Source organism: Gavialis gangeticus, unplaced genomic scaffold, assembly GCF_001723915.1.
Source record: "Gavialis gangeticus isolate Ggan-Ray unplaced genomic scaffold, GavGan_comp1, whole genome shotgun sequence".
NCBI classification, from domain to species: domain Eukaryota; kingdom Metazoa; phylum Chordata; order Crocodylia; family Gavialidae; genus Gavialis; species Gavialis gangeticus.
In genome coordinates this window covers 35,392,923-35,404,699 of record NW_017728995.1, presented here as the reverse complement: position 1 = coordinate 35,404,699, position 11,777 = coordinate 35,392,923, and the positions used below count along the sequence as shown (strand labels likewise).

At 51.7% G+C, this 11,777-nt stretch overlaps 1 long non-coding RNA gene across 1 annotated transcript in view; it reads left to right on the top strand.

Annotated features, from left to right (window-relative positions):
- The window catches only part of LOC109288116, an 11,580-nt gene extending 11,179 nt beyond the window's left edge, over window positions 1-401 (top strand). The window contains exon 3 of the long non-coding RNA XR_002095067.1: window positions 358-401. This is a non-coding gene — a long non-coding RNA (uncharacterized LOC109288116). The remainder of the gene's footprint in view (window positions 1-357) is intronic.
- Window positions 402-11,777: the final 11,376 nt, after the last annotated feature.

Below are 11,777 nucleotides of genomic sequence, written 5' to 3'. Positions count from 1 at the left end.
GGGGGGGGGGGCAGCTCAATACACAGGACCTAGCTACTACATAACGACTTAACAAACAAGAATTAATACCTAGAAAACCACAGACTAAGGAGAGGAAATAATCAATACAACTGCCGTAAGACAGAGACAGTCAGTCGCACAAGCACCCATGGCACAAGTTTTGTCTGTCAGCAGCTTGGGGTGCACGGCCCCAGAACCCCCCTGCACCAATCTCCTCGACAGCTGGCAGGCTTCATGGCCACAGGAGTGTCAGGCAGAGGGTGACAAAAATGGTTTGGGGGCTGCAGGGCATGACTTGTAAGGAAAGACTGGAGAAACTGGTCTTGTTTAGTGCAGAGAAAAGGAGACTGAGAGGAGACTTAATAGCAGCCTTCACCTCCCTGCAGGGGGGCTGCAAAGAGGGTGGAGCTGGACTGGTCTCTGTGGGGGCAGATGACAGAACAAGGAGCAATGGGCTCTAGTTGCAGCAAGGGAAGTTGAGGTAGGATATTAGGAAGAATTTTCCCACTAGGAGGGTGGTGAAGCACTGGGATAGGTTACCCACAGAGGTGGTGGGATCTCCATCCTTGGCCGTTTTGAAGACCCGGCTAGACAAAGCCTGGGCTGGAGTGATGTGGTTGGGACTGGTCCTGCTTGGAGCAGGGGGTTGGACTAGATGTGACCTCCTGAGGTCCTTTCCAACCTGAATTTTCTGTGATTCTAAGTCATGGCTGACCAACCTGATCGCCTTCTATAACCAGCTGACAGACTGTGGAAGCAGATGTTGGGGGAAGGGAGAAGTGGATGTGGTAAGCCTCGCTAAAGTCAAGGTATTTGAAACCATCTCCCACAGCATCCTCCTTCACAAACTAAGGAAACAGAGACAAGACAAAACTGTTGTAATGAGGCTACAGAATATGTTGGATCATCATGCTCAACAAGTACCCATCAATGGCTCAATGTCTTGCTGGTAGGAGGTATCAAGTGAGGTTCCTCAGGGTTATGTCATGGGTTTGGTATTGTTTATTATCTGCATTAATCATTTGGACAATGGGATTGAGTGCAAAAAAAAAATGGTCCCCAGTCAATCAGATGAGATTCAGCAAGGACAGGCGCTAAGTCCTGTATGTGGAAAGAAGTAATTGCATGCACTTCTACAGACTGGGGAATGACTGGCCAGGCTGCAGCGTAGCAATCCAGTGGTGAATCCATGCTATCCACGATGGCTCTGAGAACTCCTGAAGCCTTGCTAATAACACAAGAGTATTCCTCAAATATTTCTTGCCCTTGTCTAGGTTTGAAAACGCTTCTGCAGCTTCTAAAATCTTCTATTCAATGTAAAGACTGCATAATCTAAATTTTATACATAACAGCTAAAATCACACTCACAACAACTGAGGAAGAGCCCCAGGGGCTAATATACAGGAAACACTTGTTAAAACTCTTCCCATAGCCCCTCCCATAAGACCTTTGAAAATGAAGGTGCCCTGTTTTATAGGAGAAAAACAGTTGTCGTTGTAGCTCTGGATTCTTATTGGATGGTACTAAGTGGTAAACCAAGAGAAAGAAAGAAAGGCAACCAATGCGCTGGTTAAGTTTTATCCTATGGTTGGAGCCAGGAGACCTGTGCTTAGATGCTAAGAAAGCTGATTTCTGTTCCCATCTCTGCCACTGACCTGCTCTGTGACCACAGTCATATCACTTCCTTTTGAAGATGCCTCCTTACTTTTATCAAGCGCTCCAAGATAAAATGTGTCCAAAGCCTGATTTGCAAAACCAAGAAGTTATGAGGGGTTGAGGTCAGCTTCAACTCAACCTACAAAGCATGAGGCGATTTCCCAGTGTGGCCCAAACAAAACCTAGAGAAATTAGGAGCTTTGCCCTTTACTGCAGCTCAGCACAAGACCCAGTATAACACCTGACCTCTCCAGCATAAGTTTCTACCCTCCAGAAGCTTCAGTCCCGATTCAGAAAGATACTTCATCACATGGCCCCATTGCTCTCAGAGACACTACTTATATCCTTCAACACAGACATGCCTGAGCATCTAGCTGAATCATGACCTATGATTTGGGGTTTTTTACTTAAAATTTGGCAAACAGTCTCCCCGCCCCGCTCTCCCATGAATGTTTGCAAGCACTTGAACTGTAGCCCGTTCCAAAAAGATGGCTGTGTCTCCATAACAGGCTGAGTCAAAATGCTCCAAGTCAAGTGCCTGATGATCAAATCTGTGGGTAGGAGCTGATGTAATGCTGCAGTTTCAAGGTCTGTTTTCTCTAAACTCTGTTCCTGACAACGTCGCCTCCACCATGCCCCGAGGCGGAGGGACACAAGGCTTCCAGGTCATTAAAACACAATCAAAACACATCTAAGTCATTGCCATGGGATATTGTGGAGCCAGGTAGTTTGAGCCAATTCAAAGGGGGGTTGGACAAATTCCTGGAGGAAAGATGCATCAGTAGGTATTGAGCATCATAGGCAAGGGGGCAAGGCTGTACACCAGACCTTCCTCAATCTCTGAATGCTGGAAGCTGCAGTGGGAAAGCAGCACATGGTGGGAAACTCCAGCCAGACCCTGCTAACCCTGCCCCTCAGCACCCACTCTCTATCAGGCCACTGGGATAGGTAGACCTATGGTCTGACCCTGCAAAAACCAGTTCTTGCAACATTAAAGACTTGTTGCAGAGGGCCTTGCAGAGGGCTTGGCAAAGAGAGGATTCTTCCTTTTTGAGATAATTCTTCTTTGACATGTTTTCCTGTCTTCCCCTGTCACCCGGTCCTTCTTCCAAGGACGATCTAGTTGGGTAGCTGAATTGTGCTCACACCCAAGACGTTTTCCAGTTGCAGAGAGGCAAAGTCCTTGTCCCGTCACATGCAGTCTAAGCAGCAATCAAACACACCTAACCACAGTAAAACTATTTATTGGAAACCCAGAGCTTTGTCTCTTAAGAGTTTATTTATGTCACTGGCTAACGAGGCCCCCCAGTTATTTAGGAAGATTTAACAAGCCGCTACGGTTCAAGGGATTGGCTGTGAAAGAGATGTAGGGGGAAATGGCAGAGTCAGCTGACCATGCGCACGACGGGCCACAAAGCAACAGAAGTGGGTAAAACCTGACACGTTTAAAAAAGTAGGACTACCCAGCCAAAAAGGGAGAGTGATTTAGCCATACGGTGTCATTTTTTAGCACAGTTTTTCAACTTGTGGTCTGTGGACCCGTGGGGGTCCATGGACTGTGTTCTAAGGCAGGGGCGGGCAATTATTTGGGGCCACATAGGGAGTTTGGATGAGTTGTGGAGGGCCAGGACCCCTCTGCTGCAACAACTCACCCAAACTCCCCACGTGGGACGGGGGCCTGCAGGCAGGTGAGGATCGGTGTTCAGGAGCAGGACAGGCAGGCGAGGCCGGGATCACGGAGCAGTGACAGCATGGGGCTGGGGCCCTGGGAAGAGCCACGATCCATTCCCTGCATGCCCCTACCCTGTGGGAGGACTATAGGAGGTGTGGGATGTGTGGGGCTGCCTGGGTGCTAGGTCGGGGGGGAAGGAAGGGAGGAGGCAGCAGGGGGCCCATGAAGCAGAGCTCGCCTGGGCAGTGCAGTCTGCAACTGCCCCCAGAGCGCTCTGCGTGGGGCCAAACCTTGCCCGGTGCATAGCCTCCCCAAGGGCTGCTCCTGGTGCAGCTGCAGCCACCCGGGTGCTGCTTGGTTCCCCGCACTCTGGAAGAAGCCACCTCCTCCTCACCTGATGTGGTGCAGGAGGAGGAGCTGCCGCTGGGGGTGAGGGGAGCTAAGCAGCACCCGCGTGGCTGCAGTCGCATTGGGAATAGCCCCACCGGGATGCTGTGCATGCTGGCTCAGGACAGGGCTGGTGGGGCGCGGGCTGGTGCATGGCGTGGACTACCCTGCGCAGGGCTCGACCCTATGCGGAGCACTGCAGGGCAGCCCTGGGCTGCAACCCATCAATTGGCAGGTGCCACCCATGGGCAGGACCCAATCAGTAGGCAGGTCGGATCTAGCCCACAGACCATATTTTGCCCACCCCTGGTTTAAGGGGTGTGTAAAAGATGACTATGATCAAAAGTACGTGAATACCCACATGTATCATTCAAAGGGGTCCATACCTCATTAAATTATTTTTTTTAGGGATTTGCAGATGAAAAATGGTGAAAACCACTGGTCTAGTACCTACCCTTTAAGAAGAGGTTAAGAACTGGAGAGGGGTCAAAGACGAGCCATGAGAAGAGTTAAAGGATAGGAAAATATTCTGGGAAAAGCAGCAAGCCATGTGTGATCATATAACTGGGTGGAGTTGCAGATACTCCAAGTTGGGCAGAGCTGCAGATACTCTGGAGAGTAAGGCTAGGATGTGGAATGACCTCTGTAAACTGGAGAAATGGTCCACAATCAACCAGATGAGATTCAACAAGGACAAGGGCAAAGCCCTGCGCTTGGAATGGAATAACTGCAGGGGAACAACGGGCAGGGCTGCTGCTCTGCGGAGAAGGACACAGCGGTCCTGTGGACAATAAGCAGTACATGAGCCAGCATGAGCACAAAACCCCCCAAACCAAGAGCATCTTGGGTTGTAGTAACAGGAGTGTCACTTGCAAATCAAAGAATGTGATTCTTCTGCTCTTTTTATCGCTGTCGAGGCCTCCTCTGGAGTACAGTGCATAGTTTTGGGTCTAGTGCAGAGCAACAAAAATTGTTAGGGGCCTGGGAGCCAAGATTTATGAGAAAAGGCTGAAAAAACTAGGATTGTTTAGTTTGGAGAAGAGAAGACCGAGGGGGGATCTGATAACAGTCTTCGAATATCTGGAGAGCGATTACAGAGAGGATGGAGCTGGGATTTTTTTTGGCGGTCGGGGACACGGTTAGGAGCAGTGGCCTCAAGCGGCAGCAGGGGAAACGTAGGCTGGAGATGAGGAGGGACTGTCTGATGACGAGGGTGGTTGAGCATCAGAACAGGGTCTCTGGACAAACTGACATCTCCATCCTTGTACATTTTCAAGAGCAGGCTGGACAGACACGGGCCTGACACGGTTTAGTCAGGGACAATCCTGTCTTGAGCAGGAGGCTGGACTAGGCAACCTCACCAGGTCCCTTCCAGCCCTGCTTTCCTAATTAGACTGTATTATGCGCCCAGGCACACAAGGGAGCCCAGTTAAGCCCAGTCAATCTTAATACTGGCATTACACAGGTTTAAATGCTGGCTTTAGAAACTCACCTTCTTGCCCCAGTGTTTTTTTCCTTCTTCCTCCTATTTTTTGTCTCAGTGTAATCCCCTGACTTCCTGCTGAGCCAGTTCTTGTCACTTTTGTATTTGCACTCCGTAATCTTCCCCCTCCTCCCTGCCTGGGCCTAATAGTGGAAAAAAAGCACTGAAAGCAGAGAAGCTGGCTCTCTGCTCTTGGTCCTGACACCCAAACACAGGCAGTGCATCCCAGAGCAGCAATTTCAGGGAAAAATCCAGCTCCCCTCTGAGGATGCTCAGGAGCCTCCTTCCATGCTGACCAGTATGCTGCAAAGCCCTAGGAAGTCTCTGCTGAGCAGATGCAAACTTCGATTTTGCAAGGGCAGAACGGCCAAATTGGAGCTGCTGTTCACAGAGCTGGCAGAGATTCTCCCTTCCAGAAGGCAAGTCTCTGGTCTCAGATGGGGACATGCAAGCATGGAGTAGCCAGCAAACAACACTGTGTTTCTTGCTGTCATTTCCAGAAGAGGCTAAATAGGATTTTTTTCCAGCAGAAACTCGGCCAGAGGTGGCCAGTCCATACAGAAAGTTTATCCTTAGTTTGGCAAGTTCAAAGAAACGGAGAACAGGGCTTTGGGGGAAGTATTCAGAAAGCTTACTAACAGATCGTAGACCAGCTCTGCCTTTACGAGCTAGAGTCATTAGTCACACTGGTGTTTCACATTTATAGTTGTCCAACCCAAGACCCTTCGAGAGGTGTCAGAGGGAGAGGAGTGTCTGCCCTGTGAAAAACAAGCCCTTTATGATGCTGTAAGACGGGCACACAAGCACCAGCAACTGTTGAAAAGCTGGGCACACAAAGACCAGCTGCTTTTGAAAATGTAAGCCTTTATATTTATGCATAAAACCCCTGCACTGGTTAGCCATGTCGACTGTCACTAGCACTGAGACATGGGAACTCTTTCAAGCTTAAAAACCGCTTATATGTTTTTTAAAAACTCTCTTCAATGGCTTAAAGTTCTCCTGTTAATCAGAAGATCTAAACCACCTCCTGCACCCGAACATTTCTGTATCACCCATCCTTGGAGGGGCACAGAGATAACTGCAAACCTTTATTAAACATTACTGAGTCATGCTGTTTAGTTACCGAGAAGTTCAGTAGGTAACTAGGAAATTAGAAAAATAAATACAAGGGTTCCTTCCCCCAGTAGGATGACTCTTTGAGATGCATGACACTCGCCTTTGAGACTGCATGACATGGAGCCTGAGTCAAAGATGGAGCAATATTTTCCTTATCACCAGGAACGAAGCACGCACTGCGAGCCGGGGACGGGGCTGATGTGAACACTTCCTGCCACACCTGCCCCAGGCTCTCACTGCTGCCATGGGCCTACCGAAAATATGGGGATGCAAAGGAACAGTGATTTCTAAATAAAACCCTTGTGTGCAATGATCATTTTCTGCTCCACATCATTTCTCTGCATTGTCGTAAACAACTGGTGCATGTGACAAAGCTGTCATTTTGCCATTAGTTGCTGAAAAATGCTCATATTAGGAACTCTGCAGCAGGGCAGTCAGGGAAGCGTCCTGTGACATCCCTAATCCAGCAACGGTGGAAGCCAGGAAGGGTTTGACTGGGGATGGATCACTCCAGACTTGCCCCATTCCCATCCTCCCCCTCTAAAACACCTGCTATTGTCATGCTGGAAACAGGCGAGGCTCTCAGCCCTTCACCAGCAGGAAGGGCCCCCATAGCTCCTGGCCCATCTCTATCAACACCCTCACTGCATGCTCCCACAAACCCACTTCACTTGCACAGAATCATAGAAAATGAGGGTTGGGTCACATCTAATCTGACCCCCTGCTCAAAGCAGGACCATCTCCAACAAAGATATGCTTGGTGCATATCTGAGCAGTTGCACACGTATGGGCTATGCAATGCTGAACGTTGCCTTCTCCAGCCAGTGAGGGTTACACCAGTCCCAGTCCAGCTCCATCAGCATCTTCACTGCACCCTGCCATGCTTCGTGCAAGTCTGAGCAGCTGCGCGCATGGCCTTGCTCATGCCTGGTGCTCATCCACTGCACCCCAAGATAGCCGCGAGCATGCCTTGCCATCAGCTCCCCACCTCCTGTCACTGATAGCGCTGGTCATGTACATCAGGCACCGTCAGCTCCGCAGCCTCCGTGAGCAGGCAAAACCTTACCCGCCTGGTGGCATGGAGCTCCCCAGCTCCTTACATAGCTTGAAGGAGGCCTCCCACCATCAAAGGGCCCTTCCCTCCTCTGTTACAGCCCTCAGGCCCCATGAAGTTGGGGAGCCCTGTCCGGGGCCTGGATCCTGTCCTGCTTCCCAGGCAGCTGGGATGTAGATGCCATCAGCCCACAGGTTTTGGGAGATCCCTTTCTGCAGCAGCTGATCCTATTCATGCCACGGAGACCACCCTCCTGGGCAGGCTTTATAGGCAGCCTAATTCAGCTTGATCTGACCTACTCAGAGGAGCTAGATCCCGAGTTGTCCATACCAGATCACATCTGAGCTTGCCCAGTTGGCCAAGTCTAGTTCTCCCTGGGTTTTTTCTTTTTTTAAGCTAAATGGAGGCATATCAGGAATCTGAGAACCTTAGCAGAATTTTAACTGTTGCACAAGGTAGAATAGGATCATGTCTAGTATCCTATTTAGATGACTAAAATCTGCATAAATGCCAATTAGAGGTGAAACAGATTTTTGCTCTTTCACTTACCATTTTTTCGTCTATTTGTTAAGTTCACGGAAAGCCAATGCTAATGCTACAGGGGAAGACACTTGCCTTTTATTCATTAAAATACTGGTTTAAATGATTTTGTTTGGAAATGCATAGACAAAAACCATATGGGCAGATCATATGGCCAAATTCAGCGTGTCTAAGGTTGGACCCTCCGCTCATTGAAACACCCCAAATCACCAGCCCTTTCAGAAAATGTTGGCCATAACACAATGGAGACAAGAGTACACAAAGCGTCTGGAAACACGTCTAGATGAAATGTGCTGCATAAAAGCTCAGATGATGGACTATCCAAGAGAGCCTCCAAATACCCAACAGGCCTTTAACTCAAAGGAGAGAGAACTTCCTATCTCAGATTGCTTGTTCCTCCATTTGCGACAGGAGATTGACAGAAACCTCCGTGATGATGGACTGTATTGAACAAAGAAATGCGGTCACAAAATAATCAGGTTGTAGTTTTAGCATTTCAGTTATTATAGTTACTGCTACATGAAAATTACAGCACATAGATAAAGATTTTATAGTCCAGATACTGCTTGTTCCCTCCCTCACAGAATAACAAAGTTTTTATGGGTACCAGATACTACATTTTAACAGATATATATCTATATATATATAATGTGTGTGTGTGTGTGTGTGTGTATGTATGTTTTAGCGGGTAAAAAGCAGAAGGAATGTCTTGCCATTGAGGCAGCAGAGCAGGAGGCTGGAGATCCAGGTGTAAGCTGTAAGTCTTGGATCAAGGTTTAGGTCCTTTAACTCTCTCTGCCTTGTCCCCGCTTTTGTAACACGAGGATAATAATCTTTCCTTTCGCTGCCCTCCTCTGTTGAATTTGCAAGCTCTTTATGGCATCAGCAATCTCTCACCCTGTATTTGTAGCACACCAAGGATCCTGATCACAGCAGAGACCCCAGCAATCCTTGTCTTACACCAAGGTTGCGACTGCTCCTCCCTGATGAAGCTAGTGAGTCTGGATGTTGCAGGCCTGCTGGAACATGGTACACCTCCCTTGATTGTACTGGCTGCAAGATCTCCTGCAAGTGTGTTCAAATGCTGTTTCTAATCGTCCCGCACGCAGTGTTTGGTTCCATACGACAGAGATTGCCTCTCTCCCTACCCACCAGCCCAGCACTCATCAGCTAGGGCATTGCTGCTAGATCCTAACGTCAGGGACCAGAAGAGTTACCAACAGGGGATGCTGCCTGCACTTGGTTCCTGCACAAGTCCAACTATGATCTTTGGGGAAGGATGCGTGGACTACCTTGGGAATCAAATTTCTACCCAAGAGTGGGGATTAAGGTCCATTTCTGTCACCACCACGTGCTTTGTGATTCATATGAGAGGCATGGGAGTATTTTGTTAACCAAATACATACCTTAGTCCCTTTGGCCCACTGCCCATCAATAAACAGAATGGCTACAAGAAGGAAGTGACCTGTCTAAAAATTAATGGGGGCTTTCTCTGACAGCATCATTTCCTCCTCTTCTCTTCAAGGCTGGAGAAGTTACAAACCCCTCATGCTCTCCAACGGCACAGCTGAATTTCAATCCCAGAAAAGCAGCTCCAGCCCTGAGCAAACAGCCCGACAGACAGCTGCAGGAAATCCTCCGTGCTGCAGGGTGGGGTGAAATCCTAATTACAGAGCGAGGTGGGCCCGCAGCGGTATTTTTATTCTAACAACATGCTCCGATTTCACCTCAGCTGACCTTTTCCTGTAACAGGCTTCTCTTACAGTCCTTCTGCGAATAAAAGACAACTCAGATAAACAGCACCGTTCTGATTTGACGGCCGTTTCAAGGATTCGGCCGAGCAGCGCCCTGTTTCGAGCTTCGTTTTGTTTCGGGGAAACTGCTTTGCTGTTGCGACGTTCAGCCCATAGTTTATGTTCCCTGGGGAAGCATAAAATGCAGCAGGCAGGAAGATCGGTGGCTCACCTGCACCCCCGGGGGGGCTGCAGGGGCTGTGCCAGAGTCCTCCCAGGGGCGTGGGCCCCCGACCTGCCTGTCATGACAGATCAGAGCTGGGCACAGCCCTCACCCAGCGCCCGGACGATCGGTATTGCCGCTGGCCCCAGGCGGCGCCACCTGGCTCCTGTCACCCGGCGGGCAGATCGGGGGCACCACCCCCAGGAGGACTCTGGCACAGCCCCCACAGACCTCCCGAGGGTGCCGGTGGGCCCCCAATCTGCCTGCCAGCTGGCAGGAGCTGGGTGCTGCCACCTGGGGCCAGCTGCAGCCAGGGGCATCCCTGGGGTGGGTGAATCTCATCCCGTGCTTTGGGGGGCCCTGTGGAGCCTGGCGGAGTGGCTGTGGTGGCTCTGTGCCACCGCCAGCTTCGCGTCTGGCTACTCGCTCCCCTCCCCTCCCACTGCTACCCGTGGTGGCGGAGCCGGCAGCTTATTTGCATCCAGGGCGTGTAGGATCGGAGCAGGGGCAGGTCCCCGCACAACCTGCTTTGCCTTGGGCCCTGCACCCTCCTTGGACCATCTGTGGTATGGGGCCCGGGGCAGATCAGCTTGTGTGGGGAGGCACCACCCCATGCCAGGGTGGGGGAGTTGATCTGCCCCAGGCCCCGCACCCTCCTGGAGCCAGCTCCGGTGCAGGGCAGTGGCGGTGGGGGTTAGTGGGTGGCCAGACGTGAAGCCGGTGGAGGTGCAGAGTTGCCACGGCCACTCTGCCTGGCTCCAAGGGCTCCCCCAAAGCACGGGGCCCAGGACAGAGGCCCCGATTCACCCCTGCCAGGGCACCCAGCTCCTGTCAGGCGGAAGGCAGATTGGGAGCCCACCGGCACCCCCGGGAGGGCTGTGGGGGCTGTGCTGGAGTCCTCCCAGGGGTGCGTGGCCCTGATCTGCTTGCTGGGTGACAGGAGCCGGGTGATGCCACCTGGGGCCAGCGGCAGCACTGATCCTCCCGGCGCTGGGTGCCCAGCTCCGGTCTCTCACCCGGCAGGCAGATTGGGGGCCCACACCCTTGGGAGGACTCCGGCACAGCCCCCACAGCCCTCCCGGGGGTGCAGGCGAGCCCCCGATCTGCTTGCCGGCAGACAGGAGGTGGGTGCTGCCAGCTGGGACCGGCGCTGAAGCCGGTAAGCCTGGCTTTGAAACTCAGAGAGTCACAGAATCACTGAGTCGGGAGGGACCTGGACAGATCATCGAGTCCGACCCCCCGCCATGGGCAGGAAGGAGCACTGGGGGTGGAGGGGTCATAAGACCCCAGCCAGGTGCCTGTCCAGTCTCCTCTTGAAGATGTCCAGGGCAGGTGAGAGCACCACCTCTCTGGGAAGCCTGTTCCCGGCTCTGGCCACCCTTACTGTGAAGTCGTTCTTCCTAATATCTAACCTAAACCTGTCCTCCCGCAGCTTGTGGCCATTGCTCCTGGTGACTCCAAGGGGGGCCCTGGGGAACAGACTTCCCCAAGTCCCTGCTGCTGGCCCCTGATAAGGTTGTAGGCAGCCACAAGATCCCCCCTCGGTCTGCTCTTGCGCAGACTGAAGAGATTCAGGTCCCTCAGCCTCTCCTCATAGGGCTGGCCACGGAGGCCCCCAACCATACGTGTGGCCTCCTCTGGACCCTCTCCAGGTTCCCCACGTCCCTCTTGAAGTGCGGCGCCCAGGACTGGACACAGGACTCCAGCTGCGGCCTGACCAGCGCAGCATAGAGGGGGAGCAAGACCTCTCGGGACCTGCTAGTGATGCCCCTGTTGATGCAGAACAGGGTGCGGTTGGCTCTGCCTATTGCTTCGTCCCATTGGCAACTCATATTCATCCTGGAGTCAATCCTGACTCCAAGATCCCTCTCTGCCTCTGTGCTGCTGAGAGGGGCAGCCCCTAACCCATAACC